The 27301-nt window shown below is 43.8% G+C and overlaps 2 long non-coding RNA genes across 2 annotated transcripts; one reads left to right on the forward strand and one right to left on the reverse strand.

Moving 5' to 3' along the window:
• Positions 1 to 298: 298 nt before the first annotated feature.
• LOC110084239 (uncharacterized) lies at positions 299 to 14100 on the reverse strand. The gene is made up of 4 exons (XR_013545471.1): positions 13171 to 14100; positions 12784 to 12935; positions 2368 to 5105; positions 299 to 2124 (listed from the first exon to the last, which is right to left on the reverse strand). It is a non-coding gene; the product is annotated as an uncharacterized LOC110084239 (long non-coding RNA).
• LOC140707551 (uncharacterized) lies at positions 13352 to 15358 on the forward strand. The gene is made up of 2 exons (XR_012087679.2): positions 13352 to 13482; positions 14023 to 15358. It is a non-coding gene; the product is annotated as an uncharacterized LOC140707551 (long non-coding RNA).
• Positions 15359 to 27301: the final 11943 nt, after the last annotated feature.

Below are 27301 nucleotides of genomic sequence, written 5' to 3' on the forward strand. Positions count from 1 at the left end.
TACTTAGAAGGCAATGTGTATTGTTTCACTTAATCACGTCTGGGGTTTTTTTTCTGTTTACTGGGTGCAGCCCCTGTCCTTCTGCCCCATCTGTCCATTCTGGTGGCCTGTCTGGGTATTGTGTATGGGATCCTCTCTTTATATAGATACATGCACCCTTTTCCGGCTTTATGAGCATAGGATAGATTACTACAGCCTGGATCAAATTGAGCCCTGAGACTGGGATCTTCTCTGGGTTGGCAACCAATCCCTCAGCCAATGTTTAAAGAAAGAAATAAACAAACAAACCCAAAACTGATAGATGCTCAAATTCTGAAAACTTTATTCCAAAGGGGTCCTTCCTGAGCTCAAAGGGGGTCTCCTTCTGTATTGATTAGGCTGGCGGCAGAACATGGATATACCCTCCTGTGGGTTTCTTGCACTATAATTCACCAAAGAGATCTGGAGTAATCCAAGATTTTGTGACTTTATCTGGCAGAGCTTTTGTGAATCTAAAATGCCGTTCTGTTGTGGAAGACAGGGGAGTGGCACAGAAAGGAAACCAGTAAATATTTGGAAACCATATGCAAATTTCCTCCGAGTTCTCCCAAATCTTGGAATTATCACTTTTTTTAACTACACTGCCCAGAATCCTGAGCAATAGGCTGGTTTACGTGTTGTAAATTATAACAAAGAGGGTCAAAAAAATATTATATTAAAAACTGTTTGAGGAAGAGGACTTGTCCACAAAAGCTCACATTAAATTATAGCAGTTAGTTTTTAAGATGCCACACCATTTTTGTCCTCTTTATTTATTATTTATTTTTATTTTTTATTTTTTGGTCTAAATATTTATTTTTGTTTTTTTTAAAAAAATTTGTCTGATGTGCTAGCACAGACTAACAGGCTACCTTTTCTTTAAAAAACACACCCCCCACAATATAAACAATTCCAAAACACATTCGAAACAATAAGGTACAACAATCCATTTAAAAAGCCAAGCTCCGGATTTTTCCCACTGAAACTAGAGGACTGTACAGTGGAATGTTGTTGTTGTTTTGACTTATATAGTGCCCCATAATATGTAAGTTGAAACAACAACATTGAGTGGTTTACAACATAATTATGCAAGGAACACTTTGCTCCCCAGTAAGCTGGGTACTCATTTTACCGACCTCGAAAGGATGGAAGACTGAGTCAGCTTTGAGTTAGCTACCTGAATCTGCTTGGATCAAACTCAGGTGATGAGCAAAGGCTTAACTGCAATACTGCAGTTTAACCATTGCACCACAAGGCTCTCTACATCTCTACCCAGAAGTAAACCTCACTAAATGTAATGACACTGACTCCCCTCTAAATGAGAACACATGCCTGATGCTGCAAACCTACACCACTGGGTTATGGGCAGCATTCACGGGCTTTGGATGCATCCGCTTTTAAATTGGTCTGGTTAGTGTTCTAAATCAGTTTCAGTCGGGGGGCACTGCGTCCGTCCAGTGAGTTCGAGACTAGAATGTGATCATGTTTCACTGGCTTGGCTTGTGTTTGGGGAACGGTGTTTCGTTCACGGCGTGTCTGCCCCAAATAAAAGATTTGCCTTCATTTGCCAGCGAACTCAATGGTCTAAACGTCGAGAACTCGTCTCCTATTTGAAACGGAGATGCCCAGAAGAAGCAAACCGGCGGCGACTTTCTGCCTTTCGAGAAGGGGCTGGGAGTCGATGCTGCCTGACGTCTCCTCAGATAACGCTTAAGCTGTTCGGCCTGTTCCTTCGGCTGTTCCACCGAAGGTTGGCAAAAGTCGGAGCGGCAAGGAAACCGGTTGGATTTGGCCGGGGTCACCCAAGGAAACCAATGGGAGAGACTCGAGGAGCCCTTCGCTCCAGATGGCCTGCATTTCAGAAACTGGAACAATCAGAGCTTCCCCCAGTCTGGAGCATACAACAAACATCTGCTGCTTTGCTTGCTGGAAGGCTACCGTTTCCTTTTAGCCGGTTTGTGAAGTTTTCTGTATTACGGGCTGCACGGGGGAAGGTGGGGGGGAGGCATTACTTTTGAAGACTTACGGCTCTCAGAATATGCTTTCTGGAGGGATGTTGGGATTTGGTCCCAAAAGTTATTTTCTCAAGTAATGGCACTGCAGGGCCTATAAATAAATAAATAAATAAATAAATAAATAAATAAATAAATAAATAAATAAATAAATAAATAAATAAATAAATAAATAAATAAATAAATAAATAAATAAATAAATAAATAAATAAATTACAGCTACCAACTGAAAAAGCAGCTAGATAGTGCAGGGCTGGCTCATCCCAGCTTTGCCAGTGTGGTTTCTTTCCATGTATATTCGAATGAAGTGCAAAGAAAAATCAGAAGTCCATCCTACCTTTGTCAAATTCTTTGCACACACCCCCAGAGAAAGGGCATCCCAGGAAGTAAAACCAATGCGCCTTTAACTGAGAAGGCCTGTGAATCTCAGAGGCCGTGAGGACCCGTAGACCCGAAGTCTCTTCGGACTCACTGCACAATATTAACATAGTAGTTTTGAGCATTTTCCGAATGGCTGACCTGTAATCTCTTGCAGAAAAAACAAACAAACCAAAAATTAAAAAGAAAACAAAAACCAGAGTCTTTACCTAGGAGGAAAAAGTTTTATTTGTTATAAACCTTCGTGGACTGTAGAAGAGGACTATCCATCGTCCATCAAAGCTTATGGCAAACAAAACGCGTTCGTTCTTAAGGTGTCATAGGGCTCTTCGCTGGTTTTACTTTCAGTAGTACGGATAAACGGGGGTGAGTGGAGATCTGCTCTTGTTTTAGAACAGGACAATTGCCAGAACGTCTAAAGAACACCAGAAGGATGAGAAAATTTTCCAGTTCCGCAGGAGTCTCCGAAACGGGCCGGAGAGAGAAGGAGACATTGCCGGCCAGGCTTGGTGGCTGGCTGTTAGTGGGTGAGGCAGGAAGGGATGCATGTCCTTGCTTTAACAGTAATTGTAGACCACATCATGTGCTTGATCAAGGCATCTTGGAGAGGGGATGGGGCTAGAACTCTGGATTCATACGTAAAATTTTACTAGGTTTCTTGGAATCTCTGGGCTGCAGAGGATGTTAACAGATGTCAGAAACTCCCTTTCATCGTTAAAATCATAGGAAGACCCCAAGACGAAATGCATCTCACATAAAGTGAATTCTACTTGCAATAAATGTTTTAAGGATAGGGTGCAAGTTTTCCGAGCTGAATGTACTCATCGCTTTTGCCTAAACGAGTTACTGATATTAAAGGACCTCGAACACAGGACATAATCCAAAATAATCTGAAGTAAGGGAACCCAGTTGCTTGTGCCAAAGAGCATAAAGGGTAACATTCATAACCCCTTGACGTCAGTAGGAAAATTGAGATCGGTGGATCTGGACCATCTTTTTCTTTCACGCAAGACAATACTCTGCAATTCTACCTCCAAGGCCAATTCTGAATAATCTGGGAATTAATATATGGTGCTTCCCAGCATATGCTTTTGGAAGAGGTGTTTATTTCTACACAGCTACAAACTGTCAGTTTCATAAGGAATTAGCTCATCCACCAAATCCATTGAAAATCCCTGGTGAGTTCAGTGAATTTACTTAAAGCAACGTGCTCTCTCCTGTATGAATCGAATAGCGGAGATTAGTTTTGGCACATGATTAGTCTTCTGGCCTTATTTCTTTCCCTTTTCCAAAGATATCTTCCCTTCCACATCCAACTAGGGATGCCTGCTCTACAGATCTTCACTAAGCTAAAGCTTTAACTTTTTAAATTCCTTCCTCTTGTTTGAGAATATCACTCCAGCCTGTTAGCTATGTTCATGATTCATTCTACCTTATGAACTATGAGCACTTCATTTTCAACCTTGGGTTTAATTTGACTTCAGGTTCCACTCCAACCCAGTTTTGATTGCCAAGTCTAAAGCAAAGTGAGGGAAGTGGGACTCTGGAGCACGTGCAGAGTGCACATACCTGTTGACCTCCACCTCTGGGATTGGGGAACAGCTATTTCCATGTCAAAAGAATGACCTTTACTTCCATTTCTGTAAGGGGTACCAGGAGGAAAGCCAGGCTAAGTAGCACAATCAACTACACAGGGCTACGTTCAATTTTCAGTGCTAAACAAGTGAATAACCTTCAATGAATAAGAGTTGTTAAACCAACAAATGTGTATGGTCCTTTAATTCAGTAGACCTACGGTGGTTGAGACCAGCAATTGGGCTTCTTCTATCATAACCTCTTCCTTTTCAAGTTTGTGCAGATTAACAGATCTTCCCCCACCTTTTCAGAGAGAAAGACAGAAGGAAAGGAAATGTGATGATGAGATGGAATGTTAATCACTTGCAGTTTTTGAAGACTTTTTAAAATATCAGCTGAACATCTCTTTCACAGCAGATATTGTACGGTCTTGGAGGAAGGAGAGATGTGGGGATAGGACACATGGGAGGAAATCTGATGTTCAAAGCTTTTGGAGGATATTTCCAGAAAGCTTTCCAGGTTATTCATTCAGAATAAAGTTCCAAGACCGATGCAGAAGACAGTGGCTTCATTTGGTCCCCCTGTAGCCAACAGAATAATTTGTGACAACAACTTATGGAGGTCTTTTCTCTGCACAAATATGATCTAGTTTCATTTTTCTGTTTATTGGGGAGAAAAGAAGTTGTTGATGAAATTAATCTGGCCCTACCATTAGGCAGATGGAATGTCGATAGTATTAAATGCTACTAAAAGGGTTTCTTATTTAAAACGTTGTATTCTTAGTAGAGGGTTAGCACTAGGGGTTTCTGCTTTGGGCAGCAAGATGTCTTTATCCTTCTCTGGTTGTTGATTATTGAAATGTCAGAGTTACATCATTTTAAAAAAGCTCTCTCCCACAAGTATCCAGTATTCTTTAATTCCATCTTTAATGTTTGTGGGCGATCTAAGATGACTGCTGTTCTTGAACTTGAAAGCACTAGGTTGTAAAACATCAATCCTGTCCATGCCAGTTTGGAAGTGAAGCTCAGCTGAATAAAACAGAACATACTGATGAATTAGCATGTTTAAATGCTGAACTATATGGAGATCTTTGGGTGGTTGGTTCGGTCGCAGTGATTGTGCCTGGACAGAAAAGGAGAGAAATTACATGGTGATGCCCTCGTGAAAACAGGAATTTCTACAACTGGAAAATCAGTCTCAAAGGTGGAGGAGGGAGGTATAATACAGTGGAAGAGAAACAAATAAGAGCGGGCACACACAAAGGCAAGAAAAATTAAATCATCAGGATCATGGTGTATGAAACTAAAGTTTTTAAAATGCAAGAATTTTTAAAACATTGGAAAATCCTCTGGGCAAGGACTTACATAAGTATTAGCAACTGTAATGATTATGCTATTCAGAAAATCGCATTCATGTCCAGCAGAAGGACATGACTCTCGGTATCCTGCCTCTGTTACTCCCCAGATTGGTTTTGATAACGGTGTCTGTGAGTCTCCGATGTTTCCCGCACTTCTTGTATCTCACAGGTTGCTGGCACTCCTGTCTGTAATTAGAGGTCTTGACTCGAGCGTGTGTGTGAAAGAACAGGGGGCGTGGAGGTGCGCATCTACAGCTGATTTATGGACATTCAGACCCTCGAAACTACTTATTGGGCTACCCTATTTATCTGTGTACAGTCACGATAGAGAAATAATGGCATATTTTCCTTCCGCCAGAGGAAGAACTTGTTCAGGTGTAAACGATGACAAAGGGTCTTTAGAGCTGTAACTGCGATTTACGCCCTCCTCTTAACCCCCCCCTCTTTGTTCCCATTCTTCTTTGTTCCCAACCATGTGATTTACAAATCTGACTGACTTAAGCCAGGACTGATGTTGCTTTGATTCCGAACATTAAGGCTGAGCCAATAATTGCCTAATCAGCCAGGATCAAACCGGGTAAGAAAGAGAGAGAGAGAAAGATGAAATATTGGGTGGCTCACGAATCGCTTAAGACTTAAAACGAACCCCTGGCATTTGAGACTGGAGGTTTCAAACCCGCGGGTCTCAAACGCTAGGGGTTCGTTTTAAGGCTTAAGCGATTGGTGGGTGGAAGCGTAAAGTCGAGTCCTTAAAGGGAATTAATTCAGTCCCACGACCAAAATATTTTCTCTTTTCGGTCCTTTTAGTGCGGAAAGAGGCAAAAACTGCATGTCGAATCTCATAGCCCACCTAAAGGGAACTTGGGTTGGAGCAGATTTTCAAGTACAGCTGGATACAGTTGCTCCTCTTTTTCTTGCAAATAGCGCTGCGATCCTAACTGCTTTAATTCAGAAGGAAATTCAGACCAAATCTTCTGATTTTGGAGGTGTTTTACTAATCCCATATGGAACAGGCTCCCTAAAATGTTATCTTCGGGTCACTTGTAAGCAACAATTTAATTGATCTGTATTAATTTCAAATTTATTTGGGTAAGAATTGAGACCATCTCAGTTGACTTGAATAGGAGCCTCAGCCGGAATTTGAGTTCGTTACAACCTGGGGCAATTCAATGTACCGTTTGCTCTCTTTCTCGGATCTCCAGACTTTGCTTCCTCCGTCGTCTGTGATGTTTCAGATACAGTATGGAGCGGCTCTAGACTTACCTCGAATTTTACGGTATTTTAAGATATCAGTCCTTGTATCTTTAAAAATGCACTGCACCTATGTTACCAATGGAAACGGTATTTTATTTTCGGCAGGGGACATGGTGTTGTGTTATCACATAGTTGTCCCAGGGACACAACAACGTAAATTCAGCTATATTTCAGGAGTTAGCTGTGCGTGTCATGATTTGCATTTCTATTTTTATGTAATTTACGAAGTACCCTTTTAAAACTAACACATCAAGGTCTCAGTTCAAAAGAAGGAAGAGGCTATTCTTAAGAGGTCGCCATGACCACAATAAATCACTAAGAAGGAATCAAATACATATTCTAAGAAGGCCACCGACCAACAACACCCGGGTCGACAGACCAATCCAGGTAAAAAAACAGGGACCTCAGCTGAAGTGGCTTTTGAAGAAAATGAAGCAAGGGAGTGCATCTAAAGCAGTGAGGCTGGAAACCCTCAACGGCTTGCTCGGCAACAGATCAAGTTTAGATCAATAAGTTTAAAGGTTAACTTCCCATTTAATTTTTTTCGAATCGCCGCGCAAGTAGCTTCGGATCAAAGAGATCCAGTTACTTCCAACTCAGGTACAATGCAATATACACTCCTTACTTGGGAGGGGAAAAATATGGCCCTCAATGAACTTTGTTTCCGAGTAGACATACATAGACTCGATGGCTAATTCCCTACTTGGGAGTGGGATTTTTTGTTACCCCTTCCCTGCACATCCCAAAATACCAAGGAATTCCTATGTGTTAAGTTGCAGTAAAATAATTTTAAAATGCGCAAAACAGGAGCAGAATTATTATGACATAACCTTTGATGGATTCTGGATCTCACTTCCTTCCATACACGTGTTGAATATACACACAATACCCGTGCAGTTGTGTACAAAGAGAAGTCAAAACACTGCAGTATATAAAAGGAAATGTAATTCTGTCGCACTTCTATATAAAACCCAAATGTGTGTAAGAACAAGGACAGGCGTTCAGAAAGCACGAGTTATTCTGTGTTTATTTAAATTTGCATGAAAATATTTTGCTGCAATAAATCTACCCGTCTTACCCAGATCTGTCGCTTTTCTGCCTGGAGAGACACTGTCTGGTCCAGCTGAAGCAGATGGGAAATAGCTAAAGCCACTGCTGTGAAGACATGCATGCATTCACGTATACAGGTCGGTCCCCTTGATTTTCTCTGGCTTGCAGTTCACGGGGCAGATGGCGTTCCTCTCGCTGCTCGGGCGAGGCCGTCCTTTCCCTCCAGATACAGCCTTTCCCGACAGGTCCCGCCTGTTATCGGCAGGGGTCGGCCTCAACATTGCTGAAGCTGAAAATCTCGTGAGACTCTTCTGTTGGTGGGGCGAAATGGTTTGTGGGAGCGTGGCATTGCAGTACGTGCTTGCAAGGTAATCGTGTTGAATGTTTAAAAGGGGGGTTACTTGCAAGCAGACGCATTTACCTTGGAATAAAAAAAATATTTGATCTTACGCAAAAGCAGACTCCTGTTCCCCCTTAAATCGCACCTCGATCCATAATTACTCACTCCTGGACGAAATGCCAAGGGCTCTGATTGGAGCTGAATATTCTGTGGTATTTCAAAGAGGCTTGCTTCCAAGTTGAAGTGTTTTGGATACCTGCCTGTAGAAGCAGGAGGCGTAACTATTATTTTGCATTACTTCAGCTCAGTTGACGAATTCTTCAAACTCGCACAGCCCATTAAGAGGGCAATCCCGGTGAAAAACTCATACATCATCAGTCCATCCACGCACCCATTCTTTGTCTCGTTCTCTTCCCGCCCCTCGCCCCATCCATTTTAGAGAACAGTACACAGCCTTGCCAGGAGACGAAATGGATTTAAACCGACTGCAATCCCAGGAGTCTTTGCTTAGAAGCAAGGCCAGCTGATTTCAAGAGGGCTGTCTCCCAGGTAAATGTGCATAGGCTTGCAGAATAAATCTATGCAGAAGATTGGTGAATACCCTGCCTTATTTTGTTCACCGGAGTCTTAGGCTGCAATTCTGTGCATACTTACTTGTGAGTATACCCAGTAGGCAGCGGGGGCTCCCGATTATGCTGTAAGGCTGCCACGCACTTACTTGGGAGATGCATTTATTTTGTTCACTTTGCGATCTTCATCAAAATTCCTCTCTTGTGTGAAAAGAATGTGACTTTGAAACGAATTAATTGTCTGCTTGTGTGTTCTTTTAAAGGCTTATAAAAAAATTAAGGGCCTTATTAGAAAATGGCTCGTCCTTATAAAACCGAATCCTCACATACAAGAACAAGAAACCGAATTTCGCCGTCATTCTAGCCAGGCAGCCGGAAACGTAACTTACTCGGTCTGCATCCCCTCCAAAAAGTTGCGGGAAAAGTCCCTTAAGATTTTGGAATGGGGACGTTGAGACGAGAAGACGGGGAGGCTGTGGCGGAAGGGGGTCGCAAGAGAAGGTTGCATTGTGGATTGGCGACGCGGGGGGTGGGATTGTTTACCGTTCTCCCCTCCGCCGCCACTAAGGAGCCTCTTCGGCCCCTCGGTTGCCGGGCCTTTGATGAGAGCGAGACTGGACGATGAACAGAGTCCCTTTCTCGCTGACACGCCGGCCGGAGCCACTTGGGAGGTCTTTCCTTCTCAACCCATGCAGCCACCACTAACTACTCCCAACAGGAGGCTTTGTGGACCAGCCCAGGGTCACAATTAAAAGCAAACGCTTGAAGAAGAAGAAGAAGAAGAAGAAGAAGAAGAAGAAGAAGAAGAAGAAGAAGAAGAAGAAGAAGAAGAAGAAGAAGAAGAAGAAAGCTCTAAGGGCGGCCGCAGAGGAAAAAGACGAGTGAGGAAGAAAAAGCCCTTTAAGCAAACGCTTGAAGAAGAAGAAGAAGAAGAAGAAGAAGAAGAAGAAGAAGAAGAAGAAGAAGAAGAAGAAGAAGAAGAAGAAGAAGAAGAAGAAGAAGAAGAAGAAAGCTCTAAGGGCGGCCGCAGAGGAAAAAGACGAGTGAGGAAGAAAAAGCCCTTTGCATTCGTGAAGGGCCAGCAAGGCCCAAGCCTCATCACCACTGTGCTAAACTCGTAACAGCAAGCATTCACACAAGCGCTTTACAAGCTGCACCGATTTGGCTTAAAGGAGGAAAGAGACGTTTGGAATTCCAGGGCACATTCCCTCGGGTAGCGGAATGGGAATTCCACTGAATTCTGCAAGGGTTCCTTCCTTTCCGGTAAACAGCTCGGGAATCGGGCTGCACAAGACACTACGGTAGTCCAGTTTGAGTAACTGCCGCAAGAGCTAAGGCGGAAAGCGTCTTCTCAGATTCACCGAAGGAATAGGGGCGCATCGCCGGTCTAGCTTCTCTGTCTCTCTCCCCCCCCCCCCCCATTTCCAAGGCCTCACTAAGGAAGGGGAGAGCGGAGGACTGGTGCCTTGCCTGCTGCATCAATCCATGATTCTCTTACATACAAATCCGTTCTCACCTCTAAGCAAAGAAGGAAGGCAAAACTAAGCCATTTGGAACCTTCGGAAAACCCCTAAAACAGATTTAAGGTGGAATCACTGGGTCTTGTTTTCAAGCAGGTAAGTAACTCCCCCCCCCCCTTATTAGAAACGCGTTGATAGAGCACTCTGCTTCAAATTTGCCTTCGCTGAAGCGGCGCAGCCCAGCAATCCTATGCAGGCTTTTTCAAGAATACCTCCTGTTCAACTCAGTAAGGCTTCCGAATAAGGCCCCCAAATTAGAGATTTATATCTAGCAGTAGTTCAGCCTAGTCATACGTGCACTTAATCAGAAGCAAATCTCAGTGTTTTCTATGCAGTTGCCTTCCGGGTTAGCGTCTGCCGCAGCCTTCAGAACAGCCGCAGCCTTCGCGATCACCTTCAAAGTACACTCGATTTACAGCGACCATGAAAGTATTTTCAAGGTATATGAGATATTTAAAGATTAAAAAAAAATCAGTGCCACCCTCTAGTGAGTTTCCGTGGCCCAGCAGAGATTTGAACCCACATTCCCTGAGTCCGAGTCCATCACTCTATCCTCTACACACACTGGCTCGGGAATCACCTTATAAGCACACCATCTTCAGTGACTCCTAATGCATCTTATAGCTTCCTCTTGTCACCCGATCAACAGCAATCTTTGTATTTGGGTCGATTTAAGTCTCTCTGAAGTCAGGGATGTAATCCAACCCGAATCCTCCCAGAACTGGTTTGTGGTTTGGGTTATAACTACTGTATATAACACACATAGATCTGAGAAATATATGTTTTTTTAAATCGTATATTTGCCGTAGAATCCTAGACAATAAAGGAATGACAAGTTATCAACTCATGAAACCTCACATTGTGATTTTTTTTAAAGTATTGTCTTGACAACATGCTTTTGCCATGAACTTGCATCCTTAGATTAGTTCCGATCCAAAGATCGGAAACGTTCCTTGTTTGGACGATAGCTCCCAGAATTCCCTTGCCAGCGTGACTGGGAATTCTGGGGATTGTAGCCGATACAGGAACTTTTCCAATCCCTCTCAGGTCATTTTTTTGTTTAGACCACAAAGAAATAACGAAGTTCACAGGAGTATACGCTTGAGGAAGAGGATGTTCCTGCTCCACGAAAGTTCGCAGATTGTATGGCGATATTTTAGAGGTCTATAAAGAAATCACCTACGCATTTGTATTTTGCATTAACCACATGGTTCCCTTTTCTCTCCCAAAACACCGAGGACCATCGCCTTCTTGGCAGGTTAAGGGAAAAGCCCACGGTCCCTCTCGCACAATGTAAACGGTTCCCGAGTCAGCTCCTAATTGCAGTCTTGCATTTTGCTCATGCAGACCTTCCAAGTGGGCGAGGAAATTCAAAACAAAACAGAGGGCGGCAAGAAGGAGGAGAAAACAACACCCTTTAAATTTGGAAGCAAAAATGTCCATCACAAGCGGATGAATCGAGATGGATTGGAGGAATTGACTAATACTATGCAAATCCAGGTGTGACCGGTGCTTCTTATTTCCAGATTCACGCTACAGTTTACTCCCTGGTGAAATGGTGTGAGGATTGTCGCAGTCTCAAACCGTTTGTCAGCAGCTGAGGAGGAGGAAAAGTCAAATGAAGGCTGAATTCACAACACATTTAGAAGGCAGGATTCTCATGGCACTCAGCGAGACTTATGTCTAAACAAAGTCGCACAGAATTGAGCCGTAAAGTTGCTTCACCGTTAGGATCCAGTGAAAACCCATTGGTTTTCCATTGTTTCCGGACAACAAATTTAAAGAACAGGATAATAAAAACAAAGATAAAAACACAATTTTAAAAACTGTAACCTCTTACACGAAGTCAGTGGCAATCTCTCCATCTGCTGTACTGAATGAAACTGGGTTACATCCTGAAGTAGCAGGTGAGAGTTTTCAGATTTAGCGGTACAGTACTTGTCACCTAGTTCAAACGAATATATTATGTATCCGAGTGTCAACTCTATCGTTCGAATCTGAAAATCTATTGAGAGACCGTCATCCCAGTACTAAAAAGTTTGATATGAATGGAAACCACTTTGGGAGTCCAGCAGCATCCCCCCCCCATAAGTCAATTTATTCGAAGTCCAGTAGTTGAAGACGCCCAGCAAAATCGACGCCAAAAGGTTTGTTTGCTGCAAATAAATCTGACATAACAATGATGGTGCTGAGATTTGGAGAATTTGTTAAATAGCCTCCTATGTTCTCAAGGAAAGTCTATTTTAGGAACAGTGAAATTCAGGGTGTGTTCGCACAACACACTTTTTCTGAAATACACACATGAAAACATGGAATAATTCCTATAACGACAGCAGCTACGCATGCTTTTTGATCCTAAACCAGCTGATTAAAGACTCTCCTGTTGACCAGAATAAGATTCAATATCAGAGAAGGATGGAATTCTGAGAATTTGGAAAACAAACTCATTTAAATGGGGCTTGTTCCGGAATAAGACAGGCACCACTTGGGTCCTCCCACTTTAGAAGTCTTAGCCCACGTTTGATTCGGTCCGTGCATCACGTGAGTTTACCAACCAAGGCCATAAACTGCTGACATTAATTTACACGCCGATCCTGAAAACCTGCCCTGCTCACACGGAATGGAAGCTTCAAGGTTTAGTTGATTAGGACATGAGTGGCCATACGCGGAGAAGAGAAGGAATTAAGGCTGCAACACGACCCATACTTACTTGAGAGCAAGCTTCCAAGAAGTCAGAGCGATGGAGCAAACGGAGGATTTGGGTTGCACGGCGATTTCATCCCCAAAAGCCTCGCGTTTCATAGGTTGGTGGATCGTGCTGTAGACTCCGTCCTCGGCCTCGATTACTCCCTGGCTTAACTCCTGGTCAGGCGCAGAAGCGAAGGAAAAAAAAAACAAGCGATCCTAATCTTTTCATGTTGGCGTTTCCGTTTCTGAGGGCGTAGAGAGAAGGATCACTCCGCCCCTCACCCCGCTTCATATCCAGATGCCACACTTCGAGGCTGCCGTTTCAGCGCCATCATTCTGCCCAACCGCCCCATAAGAGGCTTAACATTGAGGGAGAATCTATAAACTGACGTCCCATGCCCAGCCTTACCTGGAACAACCGAGATCCAAGACACCCTCACTACCATCATCCCTGGGGTGTGTCTCGGCCACTCAGTACCCAGCGGGAAATCCCAAATGGCCTCTTTCTATACACCTCATTCCCTTCCTGCCAGCAGTTCCAGGGTCGGCGCTTTCGGCCTTTCCCGCCTGCATGGGTTCGAGGGAAGGGAGGGCGGGCGGACCGGAGGGGAAGAGGAATCAAGAGCCCCCTTTGTTGGACGCCGTCGCCTCCGGGCCCGCCAGAAGGAGCTCCGCCCGCTCGGGTTATCTGAAGAGCGCCTTTCCGTCCGGCGTTTTCCTGGTGAGGATCTTTGGGGGGGGGGGGGGAGAGAGGCTGGGAAGAGGCGAGAAGGGGAGGGCGGGAAGAAGGGAGGGCGGCGTGGAGGGCGTCTTGAAACCCAGCAGGGAAGCCGCCCTCAATGTTTCCCGCTCGAACAGGAGAAATGGTGCTGGGAGACTCGGGGCAAAGCGCTTCCCTCCCTTGTCAAGCCAGGCTGTGGCTTTTTTTTGGGGGGGGGGGGAGGCGTCAGTGGAGAAAGGAGGGAAAGGGGGCGGAAGGACGCGGGCTTTTTTGCCTCAGAAACTCAATCTGCCCAACAGTAGCGCCTGGGTCTGGGATCTGTCACCGCTGACAGCCGCCTCCACAGGACCCACCTCTCTCCCCCCCCCCCCCAAATATACCACCAGTTAAGGCAAGCTGCTCTTCAGGCGCCCCGCCATTATCTTAGTGGGAGGGGAAGAGGCTGCTCTGAATGGGCGGTGGGGAGGGAGGGGGGCTCGCTGGCTTCAACGTAAACATAAATAAAATAAGGGGTCTCGTTTCTCTTCGCGTGTCCTCGAGCTGGAGTCGTCGTCTCAGAGGCACAAACGGCCAGTAACTTCAGGCTGGGCTTTGGCCCGCTCCTTCTCGTTATTCTAGTAAAGCATTCCAGAGATCCAGCCGCTCTCCAAGTGGCCTGAAGGGGGCTCTTTTCCTCCTCTCCAGGAGAGGGCCAGAAGGACCAGCCTCCGCCCACTGGGCCCTCCCTCCCTGCCACCGGGAAACACAGCGACGTGTGTGTCTATACGCAGAAGTCAGCTCAGCCGACTGTAAGGGGACTCATTCCAAGCAACGTGTGTCTTGGAGGGCAACCTCGCGGTGCTCCCACCTATGAGAGAGAAGGCTACTTGGAGTTTAAGAAAACTCTCTATAAAGGCACATTATGAGGCTCCCCGTGTGGTTGGTGTGTAGTGGACAGAGTGGCCGACTAGGACTCTGGAGAAGAGAGTTCGAATTCCCACTCAGCCATGGAAACTCCCTGGGGGAAGGGAACTGGGAAAACCACTCCTTCAAATATCGCACTTACCTTGAAAGCCTGGAATGGGTGGTGAGCCTGATTCAACTGCCGTTATGTTCAGTGTTTAGTATGGGCTCTAAATTATAATCTTGAGCTCAGTTAACACAGAGACAGTGTGAGACTATGCTTTCAAATCAAGCCAGAACCTGGGGCTTTCATCAAGACAAGGTATAATTGCCTGTATTTCATCCTGCCTTTTGCTCAGTGGAGGACTGGAGACATGTATATCCCAGGAAGTTGCAAACTCATTCTCCAATTCCCTTTCTCTACACTGACTTCATCTTTAACATCTTGCCGCCTCATAAATTAGATCAGATTTTTGAAATGTTTGTGTATTCTCCTCCTAATTTTTGTACCATTAAGCCTGACAAAAAGTTTCTGAACAACTCAAGAGCTCCTCACCTTTGTGTCCGGTTTTGTAATACTTCAGACCTTGCTCAATCTGCATTTTGATTTTATTTATGGACTGAATGGCTAATTTGTGTGTGTTTTTATTGTTGTTCAAAATGTTCAGTTTAGAGGAATTTATTCACTACTAAGGATTTCAAGAACTGCAACCTAAAGATGCAAGGAGTAAATCTTGGAGTGGATGGGATGTATTCCTAGTGCATCCATTTGTTTGGCTATAAGACATTCAAAATATGTTCCAGGACCCCTGTTGTCCCAGGTCAGCCAAAATTCTCCAAAACTCTTGTGTTGTATGCTGTTTCAATGTGTACTCAGCCCTGCTTCCAGAACATAGCAATGTTCAGTGTGTGTGTGTGTGTGTGGGGGGGGAACCATGTGAAAATCTCAGTGTCTTACCCAGATGTGGTCCCAATAAAGCCAGTGAAACAAGAAGCTTGGTTTAAACTCTCTGAATATGTAGTTGGATTTGTTTGGTGTCTCCGGTAGTAGAAGCAGCTCTGAAACTGAATGGATGATATCACTTCTGACAGATGCAATGTGGACATCAATGCCGTGAACCTTGCTCCATGTGAAAAAACAAAACAAAAATCGGGAAGGAAAAGTATAGAAGAATAGCTTTACAAGAGATTTTTGTAATTGTTTTTTAAAAAGTGGATTTTCCTTATTCACAAACTCTTCACCTGGAAGTCTGATATGGTACCGTTGAGGGGATTTGTTGTAGTTATGTGCCTTCAAGTAGCTTTCATCTCAGCTCTAGTCTAAAGTGGTCCAGTCCAGTTTGCTGCCTCATTTCAGTGCAAAAATATGAAAAGTTTCTGAATAATCCCACATTTTAAAAGGGCTTTGTAGTACAAGAACACAACAGAGAGTGAACTGGCCTACATCCTCTCCCCTTGATGTGTTAGACTTTGTTTTTAAAGGATTTCCACTATACCATTTTGCTGTAGTACTTGCAGGGACCACAGTGGCAAAGGCTACAGTAGTTACCAGAAGTAAATTAAAGCTTCCAAAAAATCTTTTTTGGGACTGTATCTCTCAGAATCTCCCAGTCACTGCTGGCTGAACAGTTCCATGATCTGCAGCTGAAGCCTCTTCTTCCAATGCAACAACCTCTTTTTGGAATCAAAATAATTTGTGATCTTTAAAGTGAATTATGCTCTTGTATGTGAGAATTTAGCTCTCCATTTTTAAAAGGGTAGAGAACTGCTGTCCCTTTGCTTCTCTATGTTTGGTGATTCCTGGGTGACTACTTTTAAGGTGGAACCAATCCAGCATGTGGTATTTGATGTGCCACCCATTTATGCAAGCAAGGGTATGGCTGCGGGTATTTACCTGTGTTCCAGAACAGTTTTCCCAATGGGGTGCCCTCCAGATTTGTTAGACAGCAATCTCCATCATCCAGAACCATCTTGGCAAGTATGATGGGAGTTGTCATTCAATTACACCTGAAAGGCAGCTGCTTGGGGGAGATAATTGAAAATGTGTGGCATTATCTGCAGTAATCTCTTTCTTTCTCCCTCTGTTGTGGGCAGGTGGTTTATTTGGGACCATTTTCTGGATGGAAGAATCATCACCCCCCCCCAAAGCCCAACACACATTCCCTCTTCACCTTCTGTGCATTTAATTTCCTTTCATCCATCTGCTTATCCTCTACATCATCTATCTTCCAACTTGTGTTTTTCACATTTCAGTCTAGTGCTAGAATACTTTCTTGAGCCTAAGAGTGGAGTAGTCTTCTCTGCAGTTCCCAGGAGGTAAGTCCCCGGTGTAGTATAGTGACTGCTGTGGTGGGGTAAGACTCAGGTGAGTGGGTTCACGTCCCTGTGCAGCTATTGAAACCCAGCCTAGCATGTCTGCTTGGAAGCATGTCTGATACGGAAGATTATTAGAACTAATTGTGGTACTCAGTGTGCTTGATTCCTTCCACAGCAAATCCCGTATTTGCATTTTTCTTCATTTGAGGGAAATGGATCTAATATCCTTGAAGTACTCCCTTTGTAGAGATTTCTCGATACAGCTATGACTGTCAGCTGCTGATTTGTATAAAAATAAGATTTAGGCCCAGTCAATGCACTATCTATGTATTCAGGAGGACGCATCTAATCTAACGTCCAAGGGGATGAATACAGCACTATGGCCTCAGTTGACTTCAGTATAACTTCAAGATCCAACAAACACAAGGAGGAAGAGGTTTCAGCTTTGCAACATGTTACTTTGCATACAGATCCCCAATCTATATTTGAGTTCCTTATCAACACCTACCCTTGTTTTTATTTATTTATTTAAAAGAACATTCCATCATCAGTTGAACTTTATTTCCACACTGGTGTTCTTAAAGTCAGAATCAGAGACAGGACTTCTAGCTACAACTCCCACAATACATATAAGTGGAATGGCTACTGTTGGACTTCAGTTCTTAGATTATGGAGCTAGCTGTGCTGGCTGAAGTATTTTTGATGCTGTAGGCCAAAAAGTAACTTTCCATTTTCAGTAAGCATTTTCGCCCTTTCAAATACTCCCAGTGCAAATTTCCATTTTTATCTGGATTCAGTTCCTTGATACAACCCATTTCTGTCAAGCCACAAGACTCTCTGTGTTCCTTTGTGAATGTGGTCAGAATAGAATCTGAACCTAGCTCAGCAAGGAAATTAAGTTTTTCCTTTGAAAGCTGTGAAACTTGGCTGCATTGTTGGTTGCATCAATGCAAGCCTCTCATATTTAGGGCCAACCAAAACTCATTTATTCCTGTCTAGGCGTTAAATCAGTCTTCCCTTAATCTGGCACACAAGTAAACTCAACCAACTCATCTATCTTGCTCAGGAGACAAAACCACCTACCTCATTTCCAGCTCCTCAGGACAATCACCTCTCCCTACCCAGGCCAGTTATAAAACCTTGTTAATCAATGCCCTTTCAGGCTCACAAATTAAAGTACTCCTAGAAACCCTAGGATTGGATTATAGACCATGACTGAAGAAATCTTAACAGGAGACCTAATCCAACCTACAACCTCAGAGCCCTGGAAAGAAATCCAGAACCTTCTGAACATGCATGCAGTGCCTTTCCCTTTCCCTTGAATAACTACAGCCTGCTTTGAGGCATTCAGATTAATGCAAGATGCTTGGACAAGAGCTTTCAGGAAATGATGTGGCTTCTGTGTGGCTCTATTTTAATTGGTGCACAAAGGCAGGATTGTCAGGTGGCTTATGGAGGTGCCCAACTCCCTGTAGTATGATTGTGTATGTTGCAGCTCATCTCACCCTCATGATGGTGTGAAGAAGAATCTCTTGTCCAATGTTCCTATTTTTCATAAAGGTGGTGCAAACCAGAAGATGTTAGGCACTGGAAGTATTTTCAACAAGAAAAGAAATTCATTATATTAACAAACAGCAGAGGGCCTGTGCATTTTAATAGTAGGACTGCATATTGACACTATCTCTTTTTTAAACACGCGTATTCTTCCAGGAAAGCTGGGTTCTGCAACACCTAATTCTGTTGTTAAAAACCTGATGTAGTATATCCTACATCAGCAGTGCAGCTGCTGAATTTCTGCCTCATCTTCAACTTGTTGAAAGCATACGGGCTCAGTGAGGGAAGAAATGTTTTCTAAAAATTATGTCATATGAGCAAAAATACACACAGCACAAAAAGCCTCTGTAGTACAGTATTGCTAGCAGTCTGCAAAACACTTGATCCATCTGTATAAACTGAGTGATCAATTTGTCTTAAAACATAGGTGCCAAAGGAATACTTATCAGGTCCCTATTACATACTTTTTGCAAATGTCTTCTGTTTCTCAATAGGTTATGATGTCCCTTCCAAAACTGAACCCAAACTGGTTACAAAATGCCAGTGAAGTGACCTAGAGTAGACAACTGCACCTATAGAAGCGGAGTGTACTATCTGTAACTGGAGCAAACTCAATTTGTTGAGAAGTAGTGTTCTGGCTTAACTGGGTGATAGATAGGGCCTACAGAGAAAGAAAACAGATAGTAATTTTGCTCCATTCCTCTGCAAATAAGCATTCACTTCTCAAATGCTCAGAGGCCATAAAGAGGTTGCACTGACTCTGCTCTCAGTGTTTTCAGGTCAAGCTTAGATAACTCTGTAGAAGATTATTATATACATTATACCTACTGTGCCAGGAATAAGGAATGCATGGCCCTGTTCTGGACTCTTATGTTACTAGAGATGATTAATGCAAGCCAACAGCATCTGGAGGGCCACACTTTACTTACCTCTGACCTTTGCACATGCAGACATACAAACTAAAGACATAGATCTTTGGGATGGGGCTAGCTGTGGAATGCTGGAAATGGCTTGTTTTCTTATTTAAAAGGCCATGTAAAAATATTTGGTATGAATTTCTCTCCTTCTTAGGACTCTAGCTTCTTAGCTTTGTTACACTATTTGAATGAAAAACGTCTATGCATATGTAGACCAGTGCTAGCTTTCCTGGACTGTGAATCACTTTCTCAGACTTTACTCCGCTTTTAACATTAGCTGGTCTTAAGTAGGATGTCTCCCCCTTATGCCGGTGTTTCTAAGAGATTCATGGGAAAAATGAAATAAAATATAATCTAGTGTATTAGCATCCTGCAAAACTTCAAGAAGCCAATGTCTTTTTTTATATGAGAATGCAGAATTAAAGAGAAATGGGGGAGGGACAGGGAGAGAGGAAGAAGCAAAAAAGGAAAGGCTTTCCATTGTATCCGCATTCCAGCTGGTTGCCTGGATTTCAGCTGGTGTTGGGAAAGCGCTGCTGTGATTACACCCAACTCTTGAGCAGGATGGCTCCGAGCCGTCTGATCTGACGTCAGACTGTCCGTAGAGGCTCTCCTTGCAAGATAGAGAGAGCGAGGGAGGGGGAAGGAAAGAGGGGCTTCTTCTAATCACTGCCAGATGTCCTTAATGGCGAATATCAAGACTTATATGGTGCCTAAAAATAAATTTGTAATCAGGGCTCTATGAGACCATCATCAAAGTGGTCATGTTGCTTGAGGAATATTGGGGTGGGAGTAGGGTCTGCCTTTGGAGAAAGAGGGTCGGTGGAAAGTCAGACGGTCCACAAAAGCCTCCTCTGAAAGAGGCAGCTTTGCTCCCCCCCCCAATTCCATTATGGATGCTTTTTCAAATTTATGCAGACATATAATTCAGATAACAATAGCTCTCTAATCTCCTTTCGGAGTCTGAAATATCTGAATTATAATTGGCCATTTAGAAATGGGAAAGATGGAAGCTGTTGCGGGGAAAAATGTATTTCATAGGCTGGAAGAAGAAGAGAGAAAGAGAAGTAGTGAAGAGAGATAATAAACCTTAATTATATTCTTAAAAGAGATTATGCTAGTGGCAGAAGGATTTTTTTTTTTGGCCACTGTCAAGTGAATCCCCTTTCATAGTGAATACAATTAAAGCACTCTCTGCTTTCAAGCTCAAGTGCTGATGGGGTGAAATCCACCCTTAATTGGGTGGATTGTGGATTTTGCTGTTCCTTGCTGGGCTCTCCCTTTATTTTAATAGGAATGTCTTCCACAGACGTATTTCCAGGTTTGTAAGCATACTGGGTTTGCAGTACAATTCAATGCCTATCTCCTCAGAAATAAATCTCCTTCGTTCTGTTGGGGAGGGTAGTGGATATAGGATCGCTCAGTGATTATGGAGCACTGCCTAAGGGGATGGACGAATGGCTCCTAACGTCACACTGACGCCATGATTGACGAAGAGGTAAGATTAGCTATCGCCATCGGAAATTTCAACAAAAGAGGTGGGATAGTGGGTAGGTCACCAATGAGGCTGAAACTGGGATCTGATAACTGCGCAAGACAAAAGGCTCAAAAATGAAAACAGACATACAAAAATATACAGGCACCTCATCGACAACAGTTATCTGGTCAACCCGAGCTGCAGAAACACTGATGTATTAATTCCTAAGGTTTTGTTTCTAATACCAACTAACACCATCTACTGCTTTTCCAAATGAAATGAGCTGGAATGAAATAAAGAGAAAGTGGATGGAGGAGGGATGTCCTTGTTAATTACATGTAATCCAAAAATAATAAAATTATATCAATCCTGGAATATACCTGGGCTTTGTTCTAGCAGCTTCTCCCAATCATCTACCTGCCAAATGTGTCAGATTACAGCTCCCGTCACCCCACTAATGCAAACAATGATTATGCTGGTTGGGGATTATGGGAGTTGTAATCCAACACACCCAAAGACCATCAGACTGAAAAGCTAACAGGGAAAAACCAACAACATTTTTCTGGACCGTCAAAGGCAACAAATATCATTTGGGTATTAGATGTCGTGGATTGTAAACCACTTTTTCAGATTGCTTGAAAAATGCTTTTGTAGATACAGAGTCCAGTCCCAGTCCACAAAAGCTTATGCCCAAATAACACTTACTAGTCTTTTGGTGCAACAGATTAACAGATCTACATATGTCAACATCTCTGCTAAACTAGTGGAAGATCTTTAGGACTGGGAATCTTTTATGGATTAATCTGCACATTTCATCTATCAATAACATTGGAAGGTTTCTCACTGTTGCTTTGTAGGAACTGGGTCCCCTCTCCCCAGACTCAGATGCAAAGATTTATTAAAGGCATTTGTTGTTCTAAAACCTTTCTGTTCCATTCAGACAAAGATTGTCAACACAGGAAAAAATGTACTTTAGAGAAGCTGTTGTGTAATTAATCATCTTTGAAGTCCATCACCTGCTGTGCTTAGTAGCTTCATTATTCTTTTAATATGCTTTGCGCCCAGTTCTCTAAAAGGAAGGTCTGCCCAATGCAGTAGAGATTCAGTTCCACATATAAAGAAGCTGAGCGACTGAAGCCACAACAATAATATGACTGACCATTGACTATGTAAGATATGTGACATAAACATGCAAACAAATTAAGGTAATTTCTGGCTTCTATTTTATGCAAAGCCCAGCTTTGCACTCAATAGATTTGGCTATTTTGTCCCATCCCATATTTATCAAAGTCTTGCACTGAAAATCATTGACCACTGTCCAACCAACACATTCCTGTGGCCCCAACTATAGTGATTAGACGGTATTCCTAATCCATGTTTACTTTAAGTTAAGTCCGCTCAAAAGAATTTATTCTAAAGTAAATAGTCCTACAACTGCAGCCCCAAGTAGTTACTTAATTCTCCTCCTAAACTAATTTGGATTTGTAAAGTTAGTGGCCAAAACTTAAACACAACCAAATGCACACACATTTCAATAATACTCCTGATATACTTCATATCTTCAGCCACAAGTGTGCAAGCAGGATATTAAAACAAATTTATATGTTGTTTACTGTTTGAACAATAGGGCTACTTTAAGAGCAAGGGACCGAGGAGACTTGTCCCCAGTATCTGATTTTGTAAGCATTCATTAACTGACTTTTTAATTTTCACACACACACACACACACACACACACACACACACATATGTGGAGAAAAATATGTAACAGGAACTCAAATATAAATATGACTATTTTGTCCCTCCCTAGTGTGTATGTGTGTAAAATTTAAATGAATTTTTTCTCACCTGAACATTTCAGGTGAGAAAAAATTATATGGAATCAGGAAAGCTCATAGGCTGGTATTCTTTCACTAGTCCCAAGTAGAGCAGATTCACTGGGACTTACATAAGTATTGACATATCATTCAGCAATTGATTCCATGAGTCTACTCCTAGCTGGAACAAGCAATAAAATATTGGTCTTAATTTTTTGAAGACTAGTATTTTCATCACCCAAACAAGAAGCAAGATGCATACAATGCATCAGTGCTGCTTAAAGCACACCCTCAAACCTAAACCATATAGTTTAGACTTGAGGGTGCTCTTTAAGCAGCACTGATGCACTGAATGCTGTACTGTATATGGAAACAGATTCCACTGAAATCCACGGTTTCCATCTATACAGACTTTAAATGCCACCCAAACTACCCTTGAAAAATCAAGAATTCAGTTGCTTCCTTCTAAAAAAACGATAGCAGTGCTGCTCAAGCTACTGCAAGACTTAACATACCATGTTGAATATATTATGGCTAAATGAGGTCCCCATTGAAACCTAAACCTAAACAGGATTGGAATATCTTACTTCAGTCTATAGATCAGTTCCTGGCCCACAGTAACGTGGCATATTTGAAAGGAAGTATTCCAGATTTTATGTTCCTCTTCCACATCCACCTACAGGAGCAGCAGACTTCACTGAAATCTATAGAGCTCACTATTCCACCCCCTCCCCTTCAACTAGTGGCATTATTGTCAAAGGAGCAAGCATTTGTGCAGTTCCAATCCTACGCCTGCATTTTACCCATAGAGTCCAATTTGGAGTCTATTTGGGATGAGGTCTGTTGGACTCCTAATTAGACGCTGAAAAGGCATCGTAGCCTTAAAAGCATTCTTTGAAACAAGCATTTCAAAAGCCTGCGTGGGGGGGGGGGAGTCACGGGGGGGGGAAGAAACAAGCTAGAACAAGGAGCACAAAAAATATGATGACACAACTAAAGATTTCTCTCATTAACAGAAACCCTCTCTCTCTTTTTTTACTGTATTTCCCAGAATCACCCTTCCAGCAGTAGCTGCGAGTCGTGGGATTCTAGGAATTGTAATCCAAAAATCAAAATTGCTACACCTCTGCTCAAGAACAAGAATGAAACTATAAACTAGCCAAATACTATTCTTTCAATTAATCTATTAAGAAAAGAAGAAAGAAGAGGAAGGAGGAGTCACTTTTGAGCACCAGGATGCCGCTTCTTAATTCTTTCTAAAATTGAAACATCTTTCTGGATGTTTGGGTTCTGGTCCTCAAGAATTTTGTCCACAGGCAATCTAAAGCTCTTAGCTTTAGAAGCCCCTATGGTTGAATCGGTTTTGTTCTGCTCAAAGGAATGGCCTCTTTCGTCCAAGCCTTGGCATGTTTATGGAGAGGCAAGTCCAGCACATTTTTGTGGGATCTCCCAAGTAAGCGAGGCCGGCTAGCATCTTGACAAGCCATAGCCATTAAATTCACAAAGAAAATCTGGATCGTACTGGGTAGCTTTTTTTTTTTAGACACAGTCACCGGAAAACGCTAGAAATATCTGCTCCGAAGTTAAGTCCTCCTAAAATCGATCCAGGAAAGTGTTGTATAGGATTATAGTATTGAGGAGAGAGGCTTATATGGTGGGTCTGTTCCATCAGCGACATCGAAAGTTCATGGGCTTGGATCAAGGTTCATTCACAGAATAGACCAATTGAAATACAGTAAATGGGTTTTTCTTTCTCCCGAGGATCCTACGTCTGCGATGAATCGCTACAGGCCGGATCTAAAACAACAGCAAACGAGGATTCAGCCCTGAGTGTGTATTGACGGCAGTCAGTCAAGGCGCCCGATCGTGAGCAGATACTCGAGGGAACAAAATCCTTCAGGTTAAAGAAAACAAACACACAACCCTTCCAGGTCGCGGTGGCTATCTGTACGGATAGGCGGGGGCTGGGGGGGGGGGCGGCGGCGGATCGGGCTGCCAGGATCCAGCGGGATCCTCCGCCAGGTTGGGCGGATTGCAGCCACTTCGCTTCACCTCCCCTCGGAGGCTGCGATCCAAGCGCGTCGACCTTTCCTGGAGGCGGTGGCTCGCCAAGCCAACGAGCTGCAGGCCGTTTCTCGCCCGGGCTGTAATGACGAGGTCCTTAACGCTTCCTCGTGGGACACCTACCCAGCCGTCGTGGCCGCTGCGGCTTTTGAACCCTGACGGGCCGGAACGAGATCCTGCCTTTTTTCCCTCGGCCCTTTTTCTCCCCGTGGCTTTAAGCACCCCGGGGATTTGGGGGGGGGGGGCAGACAAGGCGGCGGAGAAGAGCAGGCCTGACCTTAGCAAGAACCTGACAGATAGAGGGGGGGGGGAGAGCGGGGGAGGGAAAGACAAGAGGCGCTCCTGCCGTCCGGTTCCCGGGAGAGCCTCTGGCCCAAAGGGCCGGAGCGCGCACACGCTCGCTCGCTCGCTCGCACGCACGCACACACACCAAAGTCAAGCGAGGGGCCTTATCAGGCTCCCAGCTCCAGCCTTGCGATCTGGGGCCAGGGCTGCTGCTGACATCCCAATCGGCCATCAATTTACCTTCCACTGCCGCCCCGCTTCCCCATTTAGCTTTTAACGTCAAACGCTACATTTTTGTCGGCTCCGGCCTGTCTAGGGCTCTCGCGATTTAGCTCCAGGAATGATTGCTCCTGAGAAAATAGCAACAGCCCCATTACCGAGCAATTAAAAAGGATCTCCCCTCCCCCCTTCTCCCCCTTTCCCGGCTCTCTCCTCCTTTAACCCGCCTGCAATCACCTTTCAGTGGGTCCGATACCACCTCGCCCCCAACCCTCGCCAGCTGAAAGAAGAGACAGAAAGGGGGGGAGGGAGAAAATCAAAGCCAAAAATCCTCTTGATCATCTCGTGAAGCCAAAAAAGTACAGTACCTGGTATCTCTATACGATGTATGTGGCTACGATCAACATAACAATGCAAGCTTCGAGCTGAAATGCCCTGGTGTCTCAACTGGGAGGGAGATGCTTTGAATCAGCTGCTGAATGATAAACCAGTGGGTCTAATCTGTTTCAGACTAGCCACAGGAGACTGGCCTGTGTGCATTCATCTAGCTTGGGTAAATTCTGCTTTCTGTGTTCGATCATGTTTACTCCCAGGTAAGTAGGTGTAGGCTTGCAATCTCTGCATACTGAAGTGGAAATAGCATTTCACTGAAATCAGTGCCTTGTACTGCATGCAAAGAACTGCTTTTTAGCTTTTTAACTCTAATATTCCAAACGAAAACCAAACCCAATTCAATTCAGACACTTTTAAAGAGGCGCAAAAATGTTATTCGCCTCAGTGACTGCCCACGTCACTTTCCCAAGAGCACTGGTGATTCCTCGGAAGTCGGCAGGGACGTTTTTACGGATTTACAGTGAGTACCCAAGTAATTGTTTCCCAGGATTGCAGCCCCAGACATTTATGGTCTAGATGCGGCCCATTCTATACCTGCTCTGTGCCGGTGGAAATTCAAAGCACACGTCCACAGAGGAATAAATAGCCCAAGTCAGGATATAATTTGTCCAAGTGATGGGATGAATGGTTTTCTCATCAATACCTGGAAGTAAATCGCCACGATTTCACAGGGCCCTTACTCCCAAGAAACCCTTTGTGCGCATTAACTCGTGCCAGATAAAGAGATTGGATCACTTAGTTATATCATGTAACATAAATAAGTCAGGAGCATATTTTACCTATCTACTGCTGCGGACAGAGGTATCTGAAAATAGGATAAAGAGAAATAGGAGCTTGAGAGATATATTTCTTTTCATATAGGGGACGGTGTCCTGTCCCCCCCAATTAAAATTAGTTCAAAGAAATCACCTTCAAGCACTCACTACAATCAGCAAGCATACATCTGGTTGTTTTGAAGCCACCTGTGGGTTTACATCACAGTGAAAAATATTGCATAGGATAAAAAATGCATACAGGATAGACGAGTGTTTCTGTGGGGCCTTTTAAAAATCGAGACATGCACCCAATGAAGTAGGGTGTTGAATCCTGGAAATCGCCAGGTTTTTTTCTTTAGAGCAGAATATTTCAGAATAGGGACAAGGGCTTCCATCAGAAATCCCAGTGTGAAGGCTGGGCGGTGGGTGGGATTGGATCCGTGGATGACAACAGGGAGAATAACCGACAAAGCTTTAAAGGGGAGGGGGGAGTTGAGGTTCTTCCAGGGCTTGTGCCTTTAAATGCAACCACCCTGGGCCTGGCCCAGGCCTTGTCCAGGCTGCCTGACCCCACAACGGGAAGAGGGCACCTCACCCCGGCCTGGTTGTTGTAACCTCACAACCTTCCTGTTGTCAGGGAGGGCCTGGCCAACAGTGTAATCTCTCTCTTTTTTTCCCACGGGCAGTTGGGGATCTACCATTTCTTATTGTCAAGAGTGTGGCTAGATCAAGTCACTCAGAAGGAGAGGGGAGGGCAGAGCCAAATATGGATTTCGTATTCTATTCACCTCAGACAACCTGAAGCAGAGATATATATAGTCAGAGAAAGAGAGAGAGAGAGAGACAGAGAGAGAGAGGTCTGTCGCTTGAACTCATCTCAAAACCTACTGCAAGGACTCGTTTTCATTGAACAATCCATCAACCAAGAAAGACCCCATTTCTAGGCTTTGGCAATATCAAGAAAAGTGCTGTAATACATAGAAAGGAGAATGAGTTTCAAAGAAATGCTCCTGGCGCAGGTCTTTCCCAGGCTAGGATTCCCAAAGATGCTCCCAAATCGCTAAGCAAGAATGCCTAAACTGCTTGATCAAGGCCAGCCATGGTCCCTTGCCAGGAGAGAGGAGATGGTCAAATGTCCTCC

This window comes from Pogona vitticeps, chromosome 5 (genome assembly GCF_051106095.1).
Source record: "Pogona vitticeps strain Pit_001003342236 chromosome 5, PviZW2.1, whole genome shotgun sequence".
Lineage (NCBI taxonomy): Eukaryota > Metazoa > Chordata > Lepidosauria > Squamata > Agamidae > Pogona > Pogona vitticeps.